General features: G+C 32.6%; 1 protein-coding gene across 1 annotated transcript in view; it reads left to right on the forward strand.

The window, feature by feature from the left end:
• The window catches only part of LOC133325781 (eukaryotic initiation factor 4A), a 207,919-nt gene that overhangs the window by 140,217 nt on the left and 44,755 nt on the right, over positions 1-22,947 (forward strand). The window lies entirely within an intron of this gene.

The following is a 22,947-nucleotide window of genomic DNA, read 5'->3' on the forward strand; positions in this document are numbered from 1 at the left end:
GTGAAAACTTTAAAAACGCATTGACACATTTTTTTCTATTACATTAAGCACACATAATGTACGCGCATAACGCTTCATATGGCAAACTATCGATTACACCGCATCGTTTGGGTTCGATGTGAACTCAAACCCGTTCTCTGCAATTATGAAAATAACTTACAATGTTGCACAATGTGTGTGTGTTCATATTTATATTTTACGTAAAATGGGAAGAAGTTGTAGATATTGGTGATGGTAGCTTTTACTATAATCGTACCTTGTGGTAAATATTTTTCATGATCCGTAAATATCTTAATGACTGACTGCGATCAGGCATTATAGTGGATAAGTAAAATATAGCATTTTGTGAACATCAGTACTATCAATAGTCTTTCTAAAACAATCATTTTGGGTGTGTAACATTTACCAATGCGCTAAAGTTCGTGATAATTGCGCCCTCTAGTTGGATAATTGGAAAATTTTATAACTAAATGTACGCAAACTCCACACACGGAACACTTCGTATATCACAAACTGAGTTTTGCAATCTTCAAAAATTATTACTTTGTTTACATTAATTATTAGTTGCTAACATCAAAATGTAGAAGTTTTTGAAATGTGACATTTCAAAAGCTACGATTATGGATCAGAGAATCCTCCGAAACGAAATAAATGTTCAAACTCTAAGCTCGTGATTCGGACAGTTACAAAAAAATAATTGTAAAATTACTCCGGCAGACAAACATTTCCTTTCTATTTTCTAGAAAACAGCTAAAACCCCAATCATTGCAAACGCTCATCCCGATTAATTTATAACTATCCGCATTTTATGTTTTTTTTTAATAACAACAAACAAACAACAGATAATCAAATATCTCAAAACTAAAATGTTGTTGTTCTACGTGTCAGCACAGTAATGACAAACTCCACGATAAAGATGCTGATGCTGAATCCCAATCGTTTCAAGTTCAAATAAATCCTTAGGGATTTTGACATAAACATAGCGCTTCAAATAAAGCCAATCGAAGTAAAAATAAGAAAGATGGCTAAGAAGTTCTTCAGTTGGACTATTAGAGACACTCATGTCTCCACTGTCAATGGTCGACGATTGCTGTCGATTCGTATTTTTATGTTTGGCTAATGGTCACTTTAACTTTGCCTGCTGCTACAGCTTTGCTAAGCTTAGACAGTTCTTTGTTTTTGCCGTGAAAGGCTGTTGTCGTAGCGATTGGTTCGAGTGCACTGACATTGATGACATGTCCGTACTGTTTGTTGTCTGTCGGTCGGTCGGTCTGTCTATCGATGCTGGCTTTAAGCTAACGAAAAATGTCACATCAAATTAACAGAACCTTTTTGTAAATTATGTTTTGGTTTTTACATCTCTTCCTCATATTTTTCTTTGGAATTTAAGTTTGTCGTGTTATATTGGAATTTTTCCATTAAAAACGCAGCAATAGCAAATGCCTTCTTGACGACGACGACGACGACGACGACCACGTCGATGGCGACGATGATGATGATTATTTCTCTAATGCAATTTTAAAGTGTATCAGCATAGATCCATCTAACTACGTTATCATCAGCAGCTGTCATATGCGATGCACTGGGAATCAATTTTCAATTCAATGAACAAGAGTACGAGTTGGAGAAGTGGAAAGCAAAACGATAAGGAATAACGTTCTTGAGAAGGAAAATTTAAGATTCATTTGCTTAATGAAAGTTCTTTTAGACGTAATTTCTTTTCGAACATGTTTGTCTATTAAATATTATTTAGTGGCGATAACATATTCGAATTACAGTTACTTTACGTTTTTGGGCTGATATTGATAATTACTTGAGATGTCATAATTTGTTATTAAGCAGCATCCGACATCTTGAGTTTAGTCGATTTAAGTAGGTTTTTTAAACCTTTATCTAAACGAAATACAAATCTTTTGCCTTAAACGTTTCTATCTATTTCACGAGAGTTTAAAACATCTAGCCTCCGTTTTGCATTTTCCTTGTAGACATGTCCAACATCTAACATAATTTAGCCATTTCGTTGAGTGGTTAGGCAATCTGCCGCAACAATTTTTTATGGTTTGTTTGCCTAAAAACATACCTACATACATACACACACATAAATTACAAGAGTATTTCGTATGCTGCTATTGCAAAGGATTTTTTTGCACTTATCAAGATAACAGCTTCCAATTGTCAGCGTTGCCTCTTTTTGCCACACTTCGGTTACTTCGCATATAAAGCGTGGTATCTTCTGAACACATGCAGCCAGCCATATTGGTAAACATCACGAAGGAGTAAATATACATACGTATGTGCCCGTGTATGTGCCTGTACTTATAAGTGTTGGTATTTTGGCGTACTTTTTCCTGTCGAGTTTCATTGTGTCACTATTTTGTAACGTTAATTTATTACAATTCAAGGGCTCTAAAAGGATTTTCAGGTTAAACATAAATAAACCATTTCAAGTAAGAAATTTATTGTCATATAGAGTGGGTCGCGAACAATTTTACTTTCCACAAAAATATTATTATAACTAGTGATACAATAATTGGACCTCAATATAATTTCCTTAGTCCATACTTTGTTCCCCCCCTGTGGAAAAGTAATAACTAGGTGTACCACAAAAATAGCATATTCATTCAATATGAAATGGAGATAGGCAATTAAGCCAGTATCAAGTGGTTACCAAATTATTTGTTTACTCATTTTGTAAGTATTTATCACCTACAAAGTATCCCTTTTTTAAAAGAAGTTCTCGATTTGAATGTTGTTATGGCTCCAAAAAATCTATTTTTGGTTCATTATATACAATTTTTCTTTTTTTCTTAAATTCTTTTGTAACAAATAATATGTTTATTTTACAAATATTGGGTTTTTTGTAAAATTTACGAAACATATTAGACAATGCCGCAAAGAAAATTAATACCACTTAACAATAGTTTGGAAACAATCAAACACAAACTTTTAAATAAACAAATATAAGAAAAAATGGACTTAAGCCACTTTCAAAATAAACGACTCAAATAATCCGATATGAACTTCATATAAACAAAGAATTAGAGTAAGTAGCTGCCAACATCCTAATAGCGAATAAAATCGTCAGGTCCAAGAAAAAACAAATATATTCTGCATGAGAAAAACATTTTCCCTTCATTATTTTAATTTTCTCAAATTATGAAAAACAATTTCCTCCCACCTTTATACACGCTTAGCTATATGGGAATGGAATTATCTGTGTCTATTTCCATAATGAAATTCACGGATTTCATTTCACACATTTTATCTCCACAGTTCTTTTGCTTGTTTCCTGCCTTCCCTTTTTGCCACATTTGCATAGAGCAAATATAGAAGCCTCGCTGTCAACAATGCTGGTATATCAGCCTAAACATACAGACATACATTTTTTTTGGCAATGGATAGGGAACACAATATCAAGCATTTAAAATATTAATGTATTATTTAAAAGGTAGACAAGTGAAATTGTTTCCAGGGTCATTACCATTGTCACCGAACAAAATAAATAATGCAAAACTTTAATTGCTTGTGAATATAATTGATTTTAATTCAAACGATAACGGTGTTTGTGTTTATTGCATGGATTACTCTTTTAATTCAGAATCTATAAGAACTTTGAATAAATGAAGGATTTTTTATTTATAGAATGCAAAATTGTATTAAAAGGTGCGGGTAAAATTCTGAAGCTACAAAGAAAATAACTTTGCACATTCTTTACCAACATATGTCCTACAAAGGTGTTTCGGCATCACTTCAGCAGAGAAATGAGTGTTGCAATACCCAACAGTATCCCAATTTCCACGATTATTCTCTCTCTGATTTAATTCAAATACGTATTCCATTTCCCAAAAAAAAATCAGTTGATTATTTTGTTAGTTATAATCTTCAATCGGAACAGGAAAAAATATTCAACGGAAATGGCATAGCATTTCATATCATAATGATATATGGCTTCAAATAATGTATTTTCTCTGAAATATAAATATATAGTACTTAGTGAAGACCACCTTGCTTAGTAACATATCAAACACACACACATATGTACGTGTGGGATATCGATACCATGATGAGAAAATTTTTGAAACGATAATAGTAAGTGTAACCCTCCTCCATTTGAACAGAAAATAGGGAAAATGCCCAACAATGTATTTCCAATGTCAATGGACTTTGTGAAGGACACATTGAAGGCACACAATCTGACACATGTGTTTTTTACAAAGTAATCGCATGTCAAACATCACAAATGTTATGTTGGTATTACAAATTGTATTTTGTTTGAATGGCCAACGTATTGATTAGTATTATGTGTACCTTCAACAAATCTCTAATGAAAATGCACTCCAACAAAATACTAAACATTGAACCTTTTGCCATCATCGAATTGGGTTGTTGCAGAACTTACAATGGCAATCATATTTTTTATTTGTTTAATCCAATTGAACAATTATAATCCAACAAGAACATTAAAACTAGTCATTCAATGTTTATTCAAATTGAAATTATGTCCATATGCATATGTGTGGTGATAACTAACTAATACCACATCACATCGAGTAGCTATGGCTGTCCACTACCGGTGTTCGAGTTGTATGTAGCTTTCCGGGCCAAATCAAATAATATGTAGTTTGCACATTCAAATATCGGGCACCCCCCACACACGAGATCGGAAAGTGGCAACAGCTAAAACAACAAGACTAATACAAAGGCGGCCAATAACAATCGTTACACTCGACTACCATCATCACCACCACCACCGCCACTCTGTCCTAACAACTATCGCAGATGGTTAAAATGTACGAACGCCGAGCACAGATGCCATACATAGTAAAAATACTAACTAACGCCGCCACCGCACTCAGAAACACTCATGGTCGAATAGAGGGGCAGTCGGTCGGTCGGTCGGCCGACCGGTAGATGGTAGGTATATGTATTTTTGGTAGCATGCTTAAAGTTTGTTTTTAATTCGAAAATACAAACGCAGCATAAATGCAACGATGCATGGCTTTACTAGTCTGTTGACAATGTTAAAAAAACGGTTCACAACTACAACGACACTACAATCGAAACAGAGACCATATGTTAGCATACAGTCAAATACAAATATAACGCACTGAGATGCAAAGTTGAATTTGAACATTGCTCCAAAAAATGACTTTCACCATTTCGGTCTCCCACGCAACTTCACATTTCCGACGCGTTCGGTATATCCACATTTGACTGTAAGCAAACAATTGTACTGAAATATGATTAACGGTGTTTATGGTTGCAGTTTCAAACATGGCAACGGACAATTTATGTGGGCGGGAACGGTCCAACGACTGATTTGCATCTGTTTTAAATTTATAATGAAATAATTGTGTTTTTAATAAACATAAATTTCAATTTAATGTTCAGCTGATAGAGAAACTTACACAGCCGAAACAAGCTCATTACCGAATAATGGGTTAACAAAAATATGGTGCCATAACTACTAACGAAAAACAGTTTATATACAGTGAACTGTCTATAATGTTAACACTCAAACTGACATTAAAGTATTAAAAAAATCTGGGAATTAGCGGCAAATAAGCTGGTCGAATCGAAAATGTGAACAAATACGAAAATATGAACTATACCGACGTAAATTAGTTCTCATTATCGTGAGTTCGCTGTTTTGAATGTTCACATTATCGAGAGTTCACTGTATTTATTAAACGGTCAGAAGGCGTCAATAAAATTCTTTTAAAATACGTTGTTGCATATTAGAACGCTAAACGACATGCCATTACACAATGCATTACAAAATAATGTCAACAAGCTTTTTTAGCATTTCCCGTAAATTGAGAACAAATGAGTTATTCCTACATTCACAATGTTGTAATCTGATATGGGTATAATTTTGCAATGGACAAATAAAATTATTTTATCTTGGGCCGTAAAGGAGTAATTTATTATTTTTAGGCGTCCTGGTGATGCAAAAGGCATCCCATTCTCATTACCTTGTAATGAAAAATATGCCTACTATAGCTCCGTTCCAGAACCTAAAATAATCTACTAATTTTACAGGTTCCTGAACCAAAAAAATTGGTAAAACATTGAACTAAATTTAAGAGAAGAAAAAACAAAATGGCGTTCTCTTTGTAAACTTTTTACTCGAAAAATGTGTCCAAGTAAAAAATGGTTAACAGTAGGCATATTCTGTATCTTTAAACAGCATTCGATATTGTTTAATTTTCTTTTGTTTTTGTAAGAACAACAAAACAAACAAATGAAATTGTTGTAAAAAAAACAACGTCGAATGTTGTTAAAAAGTTACAGAATAGTTCCTATCTTCTGATTGGCTGTTGTGTTGATTTTGAAGTATTGCCATCTAATATTGGCATATTTACTAGAATATTTCAAATTATTTTGTACTCTGAGAGCGACTTTGAAATGTTTCCCTTTTACTAGCTTTACTATTAAAAAGTACTGGAACAGACCAGTAGTCGAGATAAAAATTGTAATGCTTCATTAGTTTTCGTGTTTACAATTCATGAATTGTGATTTATTTTTTTTAGAACAGGGAATTGTGACCACAATCACTCACAACTAGGGATACGTAGTCGAGCGCAAAATTAGATTTTTGCCTCTGATATATACATAGATAGATAATATAAATATGTACAGATTATGTATGACTCCTGTATGTATCTAATATCAATTTTTTCTTAACTTTGAATAATGATAACAGATATATTGAAATCCATTTTTTTTTCTTACAAATTATACCTTAAATAAAATTAGGTCAAGACTAATATAATTTGCAGTTTATTATTGCCTGTTCAGTTTCTATTTCGATTTCAGTTAATTTAAATGGTTTAACACACAATCGCCAATCAACGCTGGGCCGAGGAAAGTCTTTGTCTGCTACACAAAAACAAAAAAAAAACATTGAATAATTGCGGAAAATCCATGCCACAAAATAAATGGACTCGAAAATTATGTAGGTTTTAGTGTTGACTGCCATCGTTGTTGCTGTTGTTTTTGTTATGGAGTTTCTATTCGATTTTGTTTTTGTTTCATTGTTGTCCAAAATTCGCATTCAAATGGGGCAGCAAAATGCACCGCTCAATATACGGCAGACCACTATCTTGTTGCGCATGCTCTAACAGCACGATTTTCGGCCAAAAATGGTTTATGTTGGGAAACTTTTTATCCCCAGTTTATTTAGTTGTAGTCGTCGTCGTCGTTGTTGTTGTTTTCTTGTTGTTGTGACTATTTGTAAGTGTAAAATAATGAAGTAAGACCACAAAAACGTGCATATGCACTCAATCTAAATTGAACACAATAACTAGAGTTTAAGACTGAAACGAACGACCACAAACAGCAAAAACAACAACAACAAAACACCATCGCCATGTACAAATGGCAGTACAAGGAAACCCCAAATTTAAATTTGCACTTCAATATAAAAGAGGCAAATATAAAAGAAATAATAAAAAAACACACCGACAAATTGAAAGACTTTTGAAGACGACTTTGTAACACTCTGCGCCTCAACTTGTGAGATAAGTGTCAAATCGATGTATTAAAAGAAACGGAAACATTAAAAGAAGTTGTGCAAAGCACAGTATAAAAACAACAGTAAATATATATTCATCGAACAGTAAGTATGTAAGCAAATGTACAACTTTGAACGTCTTAATAAACATTCGCAGAAGGTCAAGTCGAAAGGTTCTAGATTTCGTGGTAATAATATAATCATATAATTTACTATAGCACAAAGGACCCAAAAAGTATTTTTGGGGTGGAAATAACATCCAACAGCCAGGAAAATTATCACTGTCACCAAATTGTATGCAGGACATGAAAAAATATATAACACGACTTGGACGAATTGAACTATTGTTCAACATAAAAAACTTGATACGTCTGTGAAAGCAAAAGGAATTGACGCGAATCAGCTTTTCAACATATCAGCCTAACGTATGCCCAACCCAAAACATACAGCACCATGTCGTGTAGGGTATCGTCATAAATGGCACAAATAGGTGTTACCCATTGCAATCGAAATGAAATGTGATACTCGTCGAATTTTCGGAAAAGGCCCACAAATCAAATCAAAGTTCAACCAAAAAGTGAACTGCAACTGACAAAGTGACTTCTGTGAACGGCCTGTCTAGTGTCTGTTCGACGCCATTAACTTAACTAAAACGTGATTTATTTATGCCGTTATTAACGAAGTCAGGCGAAAAGAACAGCATTTTCAAATTGTAATCATCAGAGGTGCTTTCGAACCTTAAATGCTGTGCCAAACTTACAATTTCATATGTTCTTTCACTAAATTGGTTTTGCTGAAACCACAAAAGAAGTGAGAAACCAATGCATTTCACTTTATTTTCCCAACAACTAAGACGAAAACTTTGAAAATCAATGGTGTGGAGAATAATCGATGCCGCCAAGCGTTTAAGCCGCATCAAAAACTTTGTTAACAGCGAATGAAGTTGCGCGACTACGCCTGTCTGTAAGCGAGAACATTTTCATTTCACTTGCTAGCGAATTTCGGAGAATAAACGAAACCACACACACACGTTCACGGTATATATTTGTATTTCACATGGAACTATACTCGTACATCGATGCTTTGTATTCCAAGCATGAATTGGGGCAACGTGGCAATATTGACCTTAACGAAATTTTAAATTAAATTGAATTGTTGCCTTAAAAACAATCTCGAAAAAGGAAAACACAAACAAATTGTTTAGGATTTGCTCAATTTAATATAGAAAAACAAATAAATTTAATTTTATTTTGATTTTTGTCGTGAACGTGTTGATTTTTCGGAAATTATTACTGATTGCTTGTTTTTGTTTATCAAGAAATAAAGGATTGGATTAATAATGTCTAGAAAAATTACAGAAATTTCATTCCGAATTTTATAGATGTTTTACAAAAAACTTACAAGAACTTTTACAAAAACAACATCCATAATAAAGTTGTAAACACCAAAGATAGAATTTTGATATATATCTGATATTTTTATATTACATCAAGGATCATTGATGGTAGTTAGATATAAGCCATATCCACCTCGAAATTATACAATATGAGTTTTACAATATATCCAAAACCTCAGTAAAAAATAACGATTTACGATAGGAACCTTACAAAAGTACATTTCGAGGTGTGATTTGTGTAGAGTTTAAGCTAAGGCCATCAGAAAATCTAAAAATATAGATAATTTTATATCAAACATATATTTGCCTTAACTTTAGCAATTCTAATGTTACTAAATCAAGTGAATGTTTTTATGATCATTCAACTTGGATGGATTTTATATAAAACAATTAAATGTTTTCTCGTAACACCAAACTAACTCCTAAATCCTTCTTTTACAAAAAATATTCCTCTGTTCAGTTATTAAGTAAAAAGAACAAATAAAGCACAAATGAAGTACTTTTCCAGAAATATTTTATTTCTAAAACTCCATTTTCATTTGTATCATACATAATGAATGCATGAATGAATAGGTGAACGGGGGGAAAGAAGCACCGACCAGAACAAACTGAGTTAAAGGCTACAAATCGAGTTTATGTATATGTAACTGTTACTCGGCAAAGTTTGTGACGGTAATTGTCAGCCATTAATATATTACTATAATTATGTGTGTATGTATGTATGTATATGGTTGTAGCTTACATGGTTCGAAATAATGTCAACACATTGTTTATGGTGCCTTCATTTAACGTTGTGCTATTCTTCGTCACTTTCTGTTTTTTAAACATAATTATGCAGCTATGGCTCTAATGTTTCACCTCTTCAAACGCAACCTCAAACTGAGTAATTTACCAATACATACAACTAAGAGATGGAGAACACTGCCACAAATTTACAATAGTAAGAAAAGTGTTGAACTGTTATCCAAAATAACTGTTCCAGTAAAATGGCCTTTGCCAGTGCCACATAATTTTTTGAATTATTAGAAATCATCCCTACATATAAATTTAAGAAGATTAAATTTAGGTTTTGTTTCAATAATTTTTATTATGGACTGTCCCATACACACATTGAAGATGTTCCATTGGCGTATGAGAAGATCTTAGAGTAGCATTTCATTGGCAGCATTATGTGCTAATGGGTTTTGCGTGTGAAAATGCGTGTTTGAAAATATTCTGCGAAAAAGAAGCTACCTTAAATTTAGGCTATTGTATGCGAATAGAAACAAAAAAAATAGACAAGCATATAAATGTTGTTTTCTTTTTCTCTTAATGTGAGTAAATTCCAAACCACACTCATGACATGTTGTCAGACAGAAGCTGTCCCATTATTTTGTGTGAATTTAAGTTTTTCAAAACATAACAAGTTTTTGTTGCTTCCATGCTCATGTGTTGCTATCTTCCATAGTGTGAATTTTTCTTCATCGCATTTTGGTCGCATTTCCTGCTGTTCTTCTTGGTTCGGTGTCTGGTCTGGGCAAAAAGTTATCTTCCGACACAAAAATATTTATTAAAGAACTTCTGAGCACAGAAAGTTTTTCGTTTTATTTTATCTATCCAACTTCGAACATTGGTGTAATGCGATTTGGGTAAAAAGATATTCAGTACACATGGTAAATTTACAAAGCAACTAAAACTTGATCTAGGCGGAAAAATTATTATTAATATAAAGTTGTATTGAACCGAGGTGGAAAGCATAGATATTACTTTCCTTTTTCGAAAAGTAAGTACTCGAAAAAGTAACAGCAGAACTTTTCCATTTGATATTTCGTATTCCATTAGATGTTGTAAATACAAATTATTTGGCCTAGAGATCTGTCAATGGTTATTTGTTGAGGTTCGTGGGGTGTAGTAACTAATAACCTTATTTGGATTTCAGATGAAAATAAATTGTGGAAAAAATATTTAATTTTGTAAGGTTTGTGTGGTTTATGTAGACGTCTACAAAACCATTTATTAGGCCTTCTAAGAATTAACAACATATTTATAAAAATTATTCTGACCTCATTCACATTTATTTTGAAATAATGACAAGATTTTTGCATAAACTGAAGGTTGTTAATAACTCATTCTACTCGATTTTTTACAGAAATATACCGTAAGATTAATATTTAACAACATTCATTGAACACACACACACGCATTATTACCTTCTCAAGATTCATTGTTATGAATTAGGTTTTAGATTTCCATCCGATATGGAGCGACTAGACTAAACCCAATACACTTTTTTATGGAGCAAGATTTTCTCATATTCGTCGCATCATTGCTACACTCGACAACAAATGTGCTATAATTAACATTATTTTTATTTAATTTCCCGTTCAAGATATTACTCAATGAAATGCAAACTACTTTTCAGACACTTCTAGGGTTTCCCTTCAATTTGATAGTTATTGTCGCTGCTGCTCTGTATGTGTATCAAACGTTGCCAATCAACTGCACACCTCGGATGCTCTGAGATGTAACCAATACCTGATTAAACATGCAGACACTGTGACAATGTGCTATGCTAATTGTTGTTGCTTTTGTTATTTTAGATAAAGTGTACAAGATACCGAGCTGAGTATGTAATTACATTTGGCTTTTGAGGTTTTGTTTATTTTCGGTTTTTCTTCTTTGGCCGAGGCGAACGAATGGGCGTACGAACATGGCTGATATTGTCGCTGATATTGATTTATAGACTTTGTCGAAATAAAACCCTTTAATGTCATCGCAATATCCAAACAAACAAACGCGCACGCACACGCACACGAACACACCGACTCAGACCCAACCACAACGTGTGAATGTGTTGAATGGTGGTTTTTATTGCTTTGTGGCCCTCTGTCATATGGGGAGCCATAAATTAAACACACACTGCGGTTTCACCTAGAGATCATGTAAATGTGATTGTATGTCACCGTGCGCATTGATTGGGTTTGGATTTGGGGAAGTGGGTTTAATCGAATTCGCATATGTAACATAAGCCAACTACTCTACTCAGTTACATGGCGAGTGAGGTGACAATACAATTACTTCCTGCAATTTATTTTAGCCACAAAAAATGTCATTTAATAATAATTTCATTGTTTTTCGGTGGTTTGGAGGAAGTTTTTTGTTTTAATTCTGCAATGACAAAGAATTTCCTGTTCTGTATGGACGTGGATGGAAGGGATGGATTTTATTTACAGGTGGAATACATCTGAGGAAAATTGACTTCTTATAAATAAATATATAAAGCCAAAACATTACATATTACCCTAAATATTTCTAAAATAAACCAAAACTAATTTATTTCATTATGTTTTACAAATTTATTCAATTACATATTCAATTTTTTCCTAATTTCAGGTTATAAAATGTCATAAACTGTTATATCCCATCTTGACAACTCATAACAAAGGTAAGTTATTCAATTTATAAAAGCAAAATAAATCCCCCACGGATTTACAAAAAAAAAAACAGATGAAAATTCCTCAAGCTGCTCATTGTCTTTGTATTTCAAAAATACTCCACATTGAAGCTAATTGAGTAACCTTCTCCCACCCACACTTAAAATACTGAAATGCCCTAAGGCAGGCAACATTTGTTAACAAAAGATCTTTTGGAGTTTGAAAACTCCATGGATTTCATTGTAGATGCTAAAGCATTACCTGCTGCCTTAATGTAATCAAGTTAATAAATTCAACTAGAAATATTGCAATGGAAAATTCCATAATTCAATTGTGCATATTTTCACTTTTCAAATACAAAGAATTTCTAGCATATTTTCAGGGAGGCGAGCTGTGTGTGTTGTATACTTCTCAGGGCATGGGGAGTATTTTATTATTTCAAAAATGCCAAGTCTTTGTCTGTGTTTTGTGCTAATTAAAATTACTGCGTTTGTTATCCTTCGAACAAAAACACATTTCAAAGGCCATAACAATCTTTTGTAAATTTTAATTAAAAATTCAGTAAATAAACAACAAAAACGCGATAGACAACTTTTTTTAGACAAAATATTTATTTAAAAACGGAGTTATGCTAACAAACGAAATTTCTAAACCATTTCCCAACATCGCAATTGGCCGCCAAATAAATTGATGGTTAACTACCCTTGAATAAATTCCCACCATTAACATTAATTGCACTTTTCCCAAACCCGGTCACTGCTGTTTGTGGACACACAGCCCCGCCAGACCCATTTACGGTCAGCACAATTTTAATGACATTGACGTGACCTGCGCTTTTATGAAATGCACTTTATTTACGGTAGTAGTTCTTCTTGCACGTACCACTCATTTTAATTATGCAAAAGCGTTTGTGTTACATGAATTAGTTAGTCAAATTAATCGGCGTTTAATTTGGTCAATTGATCGATCAATAATCGATGTTCGAACGCTTGCTAACGGACAATTTAGACACTACACTATGGAGGGGAATAGAAACCGAACAGCTAAAAATGAGAACTAATAAAATTCCAACAGTGAAGTAGCGTGGCAGTTCAACCAAATTGGTTTTGTGGGAAATGGACTTTCTCTTAGATGAAATTTTACTTCGATCAAAATGTTCTATATACAATATTCACCACTAAGTACTGAAACTTCACCTCATCAACATTTTAACCATCCTTAATAAAATCAAAAATAAAATTATCTAATGTTAAATTTCAATTAAAACTCAGAACGAATCAGAGAGAATTTTCGGTACTATGCCATTTATGCCTTCTTTCTAAGGGAATGATTGGATTATTTATATACATACAATCATTTGTCTATCACAAAATGTTTTTATTGCATTACCATTTTAACAATTTTTCCAATACTAGCATTTTAGAAATAAAACAAAAATAAATAGATTAACTCAGTAAAAAATTAAATGAAAACATTATTTTCATTGAATTAAAAAATACAAATTTAATAGAATCCCACTCACCTGTAATGCATTGCTGTATCATAGTCCTGAAAACCTGGAATATAAAAGAAAATAATTTAAATTTAGAATGAGTATTTAAAGAACATCTTTAAAAATATACATATAAAAAAAATTGGTGTAAAATAGATTTGGAAGAGACATACTTTAGAAAAACAAGTAATAAAGTACTAATCAAGATTCTTCGTCACAAGTTCGGTTCGAAGTTGTACAAGTAATATTATTTTTGTCATAACCATCAATCTCTGGCACATCGCCAGTTATGACAATGTTTAATAGCTGGTCATATTTATTATGAGTCGAAATATAGAGTTAGATGGCTGTAATTACGAGATGATTAAACAAAATAAATATAATTATTTAGAAATTATCACTAAATTATAGGTCTTTAGGATTTTTAATAATCAAAACATAAACTGTTGTTTTCCAACAAATATTTGTGGGTTTTTCACAAAATGTGATTGCTTTAATTAAAACAAAAAATAATGACAAAAATTAAATATTTTTTCAATATAGCTAAAATTTGTATTTATACAAACACACACATACAAATTATTTATCTTTTCAACATCCACATACACCACATTTTTTGGTGGTAATTAACAGCTTTGCCCAACAATGGCACACACTTTGTGTATTTTTTTCGGGAGGCTTGCAACATCGCTCTGTGTGTGTGAAGTAGAACATGGGAAAACATGTGAAATTATTGAAGATAAAAACAAACAAACAACCAGTGTAACATACATGTCCGCATTTTTACCAGGCCTTGTCATGCAATTATTTCAATATATTCAGCTTTGCAGAGAGAATCCATCCCTTTGAATTTGGCCACAATTAAATTCTCATTATACAATCAGGCATTCATCCACACTCACACACACAAACACACAGCTGATACAATGGCACATTTTTGTTTATTTCGAAGCACCTCATCATACCGCCACAGCCATGGACAACAATCGCGTGCATTTAATTAATTAAAATATTAAATTATTATTACTCGATGTCGATGGTGGCACATACACACGCCTTCACATCGCTATCTGTGGATGGTGGCTAGGCCCACAAGAATGTCTTTCATGGCGAAACAGTCACCAACTATCAACAACAACGCCATTCCGCTGTGAGTATTTTTTAAACCTTTCTAGGTGTTGAGCAACATAACCAACCGAATAAGAGCCAATAAAATGGACTTCCGTTTCCGCTGACACAATCGACAATAAATAGACTTTCGTAGCTTAAATTTGTCGAAAAAAGGAAAGAAAACAAATTGTTTGGTTTGTAAAAACTTTAGGACACATTCATCCCTTTCGGAATAATTCTTCCAACTTCCGAGTAATATTTGTAACAATCTCCTTTTCTCCGAACGTAATTAAAGAAAGGTACGAGATCAGCGTTAATGAGTTTAAGAGAAGTAATCAGAAGTGAAATTAGTAGACAATATTTTTTTGTATTTATAATTCATTAACTGAGACCTCTGAAACTTCCTATTGTCCATCCTACACTTTCGTCTTATTTAATTGTTAGAAGAATAAAGTATAAAAGTTAGGGACTAAATAGATCCACTTTCGATGCTGTTGTCTAAGAATTCCCATTTGTGTTTTATTATAAAAATAATCGCTGCTAAAATAATTTGTCACGATGTAACCGAGTCAGACTGTTTACAAATTAATTACCCTCTGAACATTCTTAAAACTCTTTGGAAACACGCATATGTAAGTTTTTTTCCAATAACTATAATTTAAATAGTATGAAAGTGTCAATTGTTTTTATATCACAACGGGGGAATGCCCACCGTTTTACCAATGGCCGTTGATGTCACTGTTCGTGTATAATTACTGGATTTTTGTCACTTGCAATTGTCCCAATCGACCGGTAATAAATGTCTTTATAAGGTGCAATGTGTAATTTACCACCCCACCCACCTCCATCCCAATCAAGTAAAACTTTGTTATTAAATGTGTTCGGCATAATTAATGAGCTTTTAACAGCAGCAAATTTCTCACACCAACACATTGGGTGTGCTATGTCACTGTGTATGACCGTCACACATTTAAAGCCAATGCAAGTAAATGACCTTTTAGTCGAAGCCAAAATAAGAAAATCAAATCAGTGGGAATTAGCATTGATAGGGGACCTTAGTCAACCCAGACCAAAATACCACGCGAATGATGTTACGATTAATTGAAATTACATATTTTGCCAGTGGTACCATCATAGCATAGATTTGTAAGTTGTCATGTTGTTGTTGCAGTCAAATGTAATTAATATCGGTGACATAATTATGGTAATTTATTTTGGACAGACTCTTTTTGTTTTGTGCCATCCATCAATACTAATTGAATAGAGTTGTTGTGTGGACCAACCAACACGGCCAGTGTGCAAACCTTTCTTTCATCCATCGATCCGATCCTTCCTACGCACTCACATTTTTCAGCAACAGTTTGGAATTAAGATGTAAATTCTTAGCGAGCTGAAACTGTGGCAGGCGACGTCTGACAAAATTAAACAAGAAATAATTTGGGGGAAAACTGTGCAAAGCAAAGAAATGTAATGAATGGAGAAACTAAAAGGAATTTCAAGAATATCCTCTCGTTGCAGTAACGGACGGCATTCACAAAGAGTGAAAAGAATAAATGGAATCGAATTTATCAGTGAAATGAATAACAAACATGGTTAGATATTATACTGCCTTTACCCCGCTGGAGGTGTTAATTTAGTTATATAAATATAATTGTTGGCCCCAATACGAGCACTGTTATCTGTCAATGAAACCGATGCACACAAAATAGCTAGATGCAATATGCATAAATACGCGCGAGATGGACATTTGTAGCCCCGGAATAGTTATCGACACAAAGTGTTTCAGAAATTGTCTTACTACATTTCTTGTATATTTCCCTTCTTCGTTTAATGAAATTAATAAATTTTCATAAGGGTAACCTCATATATGAGTTGTTAATTTTGAAAGTGGTTTATGTCCATTTTAAATTCTGATACAATTCTTGGTTTTCTAGAAAAGTTTACAAAACATATTACCTCATAACCACAGACAAAATTAATATCAAAATTAATGTTGGAAACAATTCAAACCCAAAACTTTAAAAATCGCAATGTAAGAAAAAAGGGCTTAAACGACTCATATAGTTCTTGTTCTTTAGTTGTAACCATCAACATCAAGACACATCGAATTGAATTGTCAATCACAGTTATATATATGAACTATTATAAAAAAACTGAATCAAATATTTCAAACTTTAACATTGAGTATATTTGAAGTGGATTTTGAGATATTGAAAATCAAGTGCCCTTTACTCTTATTTCGCAAAAATAAAAGACTACGATCACTTCGATTTGTTGTCCTTGGCACGAAATTGTTATTTAATTGCATTTTTAATATTCGTGAAACTAAAAATGGGGACTTTGTGAATTTTTAGATTTTCTTTTTTTTAATTCTGGATGTTGAAGCAAAATTTCGCTATATTTAATAGGATATGAGTTGAATTTCAACATTTGTAAATTTGACAAAATTGGTTTCAAAACAAAATTCTTAAATTGTTATGTAAATATTTTTATATCGTCCATTACAGCTCTTCGAAGAGGAGCATATTATGTCTCATTGTCACAGCACAAAGACACTCACACAGGGCCATTAAATTCGTTAGTTGGGGTATTCCGTTCTGGTTTTTTTTGTTTTTTTCTAATTTTATTTTACTCCAATTAAAACAAAAAAAACAAAATCGGTATATATCTGATACATAATGATGTAGTAAATAACTTGTGTTACATCTGTCAGCGGTAACTCAGTGGAAGGCATAAACATTATGACAACATTGTCGCTACAAAAACAAAAACAATTTTATTACAGTTTTCAAGTTCAAATCGACAACTGACAGTGAATAACAATTCGTACATGGCGGCTTTTGGTATGAAATGTTTACGGAACGTGTTTTATTTGTCTCCCCCCACTCCATAACAAACTTTGAAATACGACCATAGCGTTGGCCAGCGACAGAAACAGAGAATAAAACGACACACCACACTCTGCCCCACACACTTCAACATGTGACTGCGCGTAAATGACAATACATACTCGTATGGTATGTTCGGTTGAAAACAAACATGAATGAAATGAATTTCATGGTTTAGAATTTTGCACAAAAAGCTAAGTTTTTTCGTCTTCGCTGGAGCATGACACAGTTAAAGTTACACTTCAACTAAAAACTGAAAATTGCCTCATAGTGAAGTACATACACACTTGGGGACATGGACGTGGACGTAGAATCATTCTAAACACTGTGTACACCTTCACTGCGAGGTTCACACTATCTACCTCCTTATAAAGGAAAAGGAAAAAAAAAATGTTTCGTGAGTTATTAGATGGATGGCATAGATCATCTGTGAAAGTTAAAATGTCTGCCACAAAAGGATATAGGCATATTTGGCGGGCTTTCTAAGGAGCGTTGCATGCTTTTAGTCACGATAAGTAAATTTTGGGCCAGAATAAAAAACAATTTCAAAATTTAAGCAGGTGTCATATAAGTAGACCTCGGATTTTGCATATTTGCATATTTTTTAATAATGAAGATATCGAAATTCTGATTGGACACAAATTCGTTTCAAAGGATTTAGAATTATTTGAAGGGTTCATATTTTTTAATTTTTTGCATATTTGCATATTTTGCATATGCACGAGATATGCAAAAAATATGCAAAATATGCAAAAAATATGCAAAATATGCAAAAAATATGCAAAATATGCAAAATATATGCAAAATATGCAAAAAATATGCAAAATATGCAAAATATATGCAAAATATGCAAAAAATATGCAAAATATGCTAGGTCGATATGCAATAAATATGCAAAATATATGCATAAAATATGCAAAATATGTGCTAAAATATGCAAAATATGCACGGTATGCTAGGTCGATATGCGATAAATATGCACGGTATGCTAGGTCGATATGCTATAAATATGCAAAAATATGCAGAATATGCAAAACTATGCAAAATATGGAAAAATATGCAAATATATGCAAAATATGCAAAATATGGAAAAATATGCAAAATATGCAAAAATATGCAAACATATGCAAAAATATGCAAAATATATGCAAATATGCAAACATATGCAAAAATATGCAAAATATGCAAAATATATGCAAAATATGCACATATGCATATGCAAAATATGCAAAATATATGCAAAATATGCAAACATATGCAAAATATGCAAAATATGCAAAAATATGCAAAATATATGCAAAATATGCAAACATATGCAAAATATACAAAAAAATATGCACGGTATGCTAGGTCGATATGCGAGAAATATGCAAAAAATATGAAAAATATAGCCAAAAATATGCAAAATATGTGCAAATATGAGCAACATATTTCACATATGCAATCATTTTAATCAAAAAAAAAAAAAAAAATCAGGATAGTTTTCGAATTTGTGTGCTTTCTTTATTTTTAACCTATAAAAATCTAATTGTGTATGTATGCGTTTCATGGTTCAACTGTTAGATTTTTGTGGCGTTATGAAAAATTTGCTAAATATATGTATAAAACATGCAAACATATATAACCGTTATATGACGATATACTAAAAAGTGGACCGATATATCCCATTTCCAATACCAAACATCCTAGAGGTAATAATAATATATGTGCAAAATTTCAAAGTTCTATCTTTAATATTGCGACCTAGCATACCGTGCATATATTTTGCATATTTTGCATATGTTTGCATATTTCTGCATATTTTGCATATGTTTGCATATTTTGCATATGTTTGCATATTTTGCATATTTGCATATATTTTGCATATTTTTGCATATTTTGCATATGTTTGCATATTTTGCATATTTGCATATTTTGCATATTTTTGCATATTTTGCATATTTTGCATATTTGCATATATTTTGCATATTTTTGCATATTTTCCATATGTTTGCATATATTTTGCATATTTTTGCATATTTTGCATATTTTGCATATTTTGCATATTTGCATATATTTTGCATATTTTGCATATGTTTGCATATTTTGCATATTTGCATATATTTTGCATATTTTTGCATATTTTGCATATGTTTGCATATTTTGCATATTTGCATATTTTGCATATTTTTGCATATTTTGCATATGTTTGCATATTTTGCATATTTTTGCATATTTTGCATATGTTTGCATATTTTTGCATATTTTGCATATTTTTCCATATTTTGCATATCGACAATGCATATTTTGTATATTTTTTGCATATATTTATCGAATATCGACCTAGCATACCGTGCATATTTTGCATATTTTTGCATATTTTGCATATTTTTTGCATATTTTGCATATTTTTTGCATATTTTGCATATTTTTTGCATATTTTGCATATTTTTTGCATATTTTGCATATTTTTTGCATATTTTGCATATTTTTTGCATATTTTTTGCATATATTTTGCATATTTTTTGCATATATTTTGCATATTTTTTGCATATTTTTGACATGACCCCAAATATCGATCAATTAAAGCATGAAACGCCTAAATACAAAATTTGAGTCCAATCGGATAAAGCATAAAAAATATGCAAAAATCCGAGGTCTACATATAAGTAACTCGAAACATGACTCTGTGGTCGCCACAGAGAGTTACCATCGGTACACCCAAACACACATACATTCACACTTAAATTTCCATTCATAATAAAAAGCTTCGTTTATTTTGGTACTTTGTCAAACATGCCTGGTGGATAAATGTTGCCTAAAGTACACATGAATAGCTAACGTACTGGGCTCTGCTCTGCTGTACCGTGCGGTGCTGGATGGATGGATGAATGTGATATTCCAAGTTTAATGGAGGCCCTTAGTTGGTGTTACCGTTCTTTTGGGCGTCTGTGTGGTTGTGTGCCTACCATGTATGGCGTGCCTTTAAAGTTACTGCGGTCACGCTTCGTTAGCTTAACTATATATTTTTTTCGGGTACACGACAATGACGCCAGCCAGCAACGGAGCCACCACCACCAACAACAACGACAAACAGAACGAAATAATGCACCTGTCAACCATCAACCAAAAAATAAAAACATCTACGAGGGTTGAATTGCTGCCCAGCTTGATGTTGGACGTTAAATTACTAAAAATAAAACAAAACCAGAATGGAAACCCATTGGATGGGAGCATCAATTAGATTTATGTTGAACATCAAATGTTGACGTCATGATATTTGGTGTTACAAAAAAAAAACTAAAATCTCTGAAAAACGTGGAACTTACAAAACGGAATATTTCATTGCGATATTGTATCAATAAACTTGATACTACTGTTCTTTCCACAAATTGTGCATTATTTTTACAAGAGGATGCTACTCCATCTGCTTGTAAATATTGAAATACATTAAAATGAATATCGTAGAAGGTGTTAAAAATCCATCGGTCTCAAATATTTACCGGTTCATTACAGAAATATAGCCAAAAAACCCCATACCAAATGTTCTATTTGCTAGCAATAACAAAAAACAAAAAATAGGTCGATTATTGATTCACTTTCAATACCGTCCGAAGACATTAGGCATAACGGAACTCCATTAATCACCAATAAAGAAGTTAATGATTTTATTCGATTTCTCCATCCGACAGAATGCTGAAGTCTCTCCCTTCTCAACTTTGGGAATAAACATCTGTGGCTGTAAGCCGATGTTTCATTTTTTGTTTATGCCATTTCCCCAAAACATCTGCCATTCGTTTGGCCTCTGGCATTCGACTTAATGCTTTTATTATTTTCATTTTTTGGAAGCATTTCTTCCTATCGAATATATTCCGTTTTCATTGCTATGCAGGCCTGCGGCTGCGACATAGCTTACTGACGAATGTGATCTTATTGTTGGAACTGCGGTTGCGTTAAGCGGCATCACTTCCTGTTGCTAACAGAATTGTTGGGAACAAAAATAATTCCATTCATTTATATTGGATGTGTTAAGTAACATTTATTCTAAATTATCCAAGATTTATGTGTATATTTTCCATGCTCCGTTTGAAATGTATTTAAATAGCGCTTTCTAAAACACACATTGAAATTAACAACCTTGAGTGCCTTCAATGGAACTAATGGTTCTATTGAGGCCTGAGTGGCTCAAAGATAGGGTGTAGAGAGAATAAATGGTCCTATTTATCTGTTCTGTTGCCAAACCCGCCTCCTAAAGCATTCCTAAAGCACAAAATTCACATTTTCATGTTGTAAAACAAAAACCGCAGGGGTTTTCCGTTCTACAGTTATTATTCAAATCACTAATTTTCTCTCCCCTCTGCGAGCTAGAATTAACGTGTTTTTTTTTGCCAAAAGCTTTTTTCTATTTAATTTTGCCTTACTTTAAAGTTAAAAGAACACACAGATTACGCTTCAAACTAAAAATAAGATAAACGGAAAAGGTGCAAGAGATCAGGCAACAAAACAGAAACAAACAAAAAATACAGAAACCACGACGGTATAATTATACAGATAGCAGAGAACGACACAGAAATCAAAACCCAGGGCAGTGGGTTATTTTTTCTTTCTGACTTTGCAGCACGTTTTTTTAATGTTCATTTTACAGCGAGAAAATATACCGAGAGCGACTCTTTAACGAAAGCGATGAAATTTATATATTTTTCTTGTAATGCCGCTATGCTGTACATAGTGACATACATTGATCTAATCGGTTGTCTGTAAATTGTTACTTTCATGCTAATCACAGTTGGTAGTCTAAATTGATGTTACAGTTTCTACTACCTAAGTTATTGTGTCAAAGATTTTCCTATTCAAATACTCTGTAGGTTCATTTGATCATATTCAGCAAGATTTCCATCCAAACAAAAAATATACAAATTATCCTATCAAACAAATAATTAGTATTAACAAACAGTACTGACTTGGCCCGTTTATCAATGGGTTCGACAAGCTTAAACATCTCCGCAACTCACAATGCTTATAATTATGGAAATCAAAAATAAACCCAAAAACAAACCCCAGAAACATGGGAAAGAAGAAAGCAACAACATTTCGATATTCTAAAGAGGCAAATAAAAAATAGAATAGAATCATTAAATTTTATGCTAATTTAG

The sequence above is a fragment of the Musca vetustissima genome, unplaced genomic scaffold (assembly GCF_032173495.1).
Source record: "Musca vetustissima isolate MV318-11 ecotype Yass unplaced genomic scaffold, APGP_CSIRO_Mvet_v1 utg37729, whole genome shotgun sequence".
In the NCBI taxonomy this organism is placed as follows: domain Eukaryota; kingdom Metazoa; phylum Arthropoda; class Insecta; order Diptera; family Muscidae; genus Musca; species Musca vetustissima.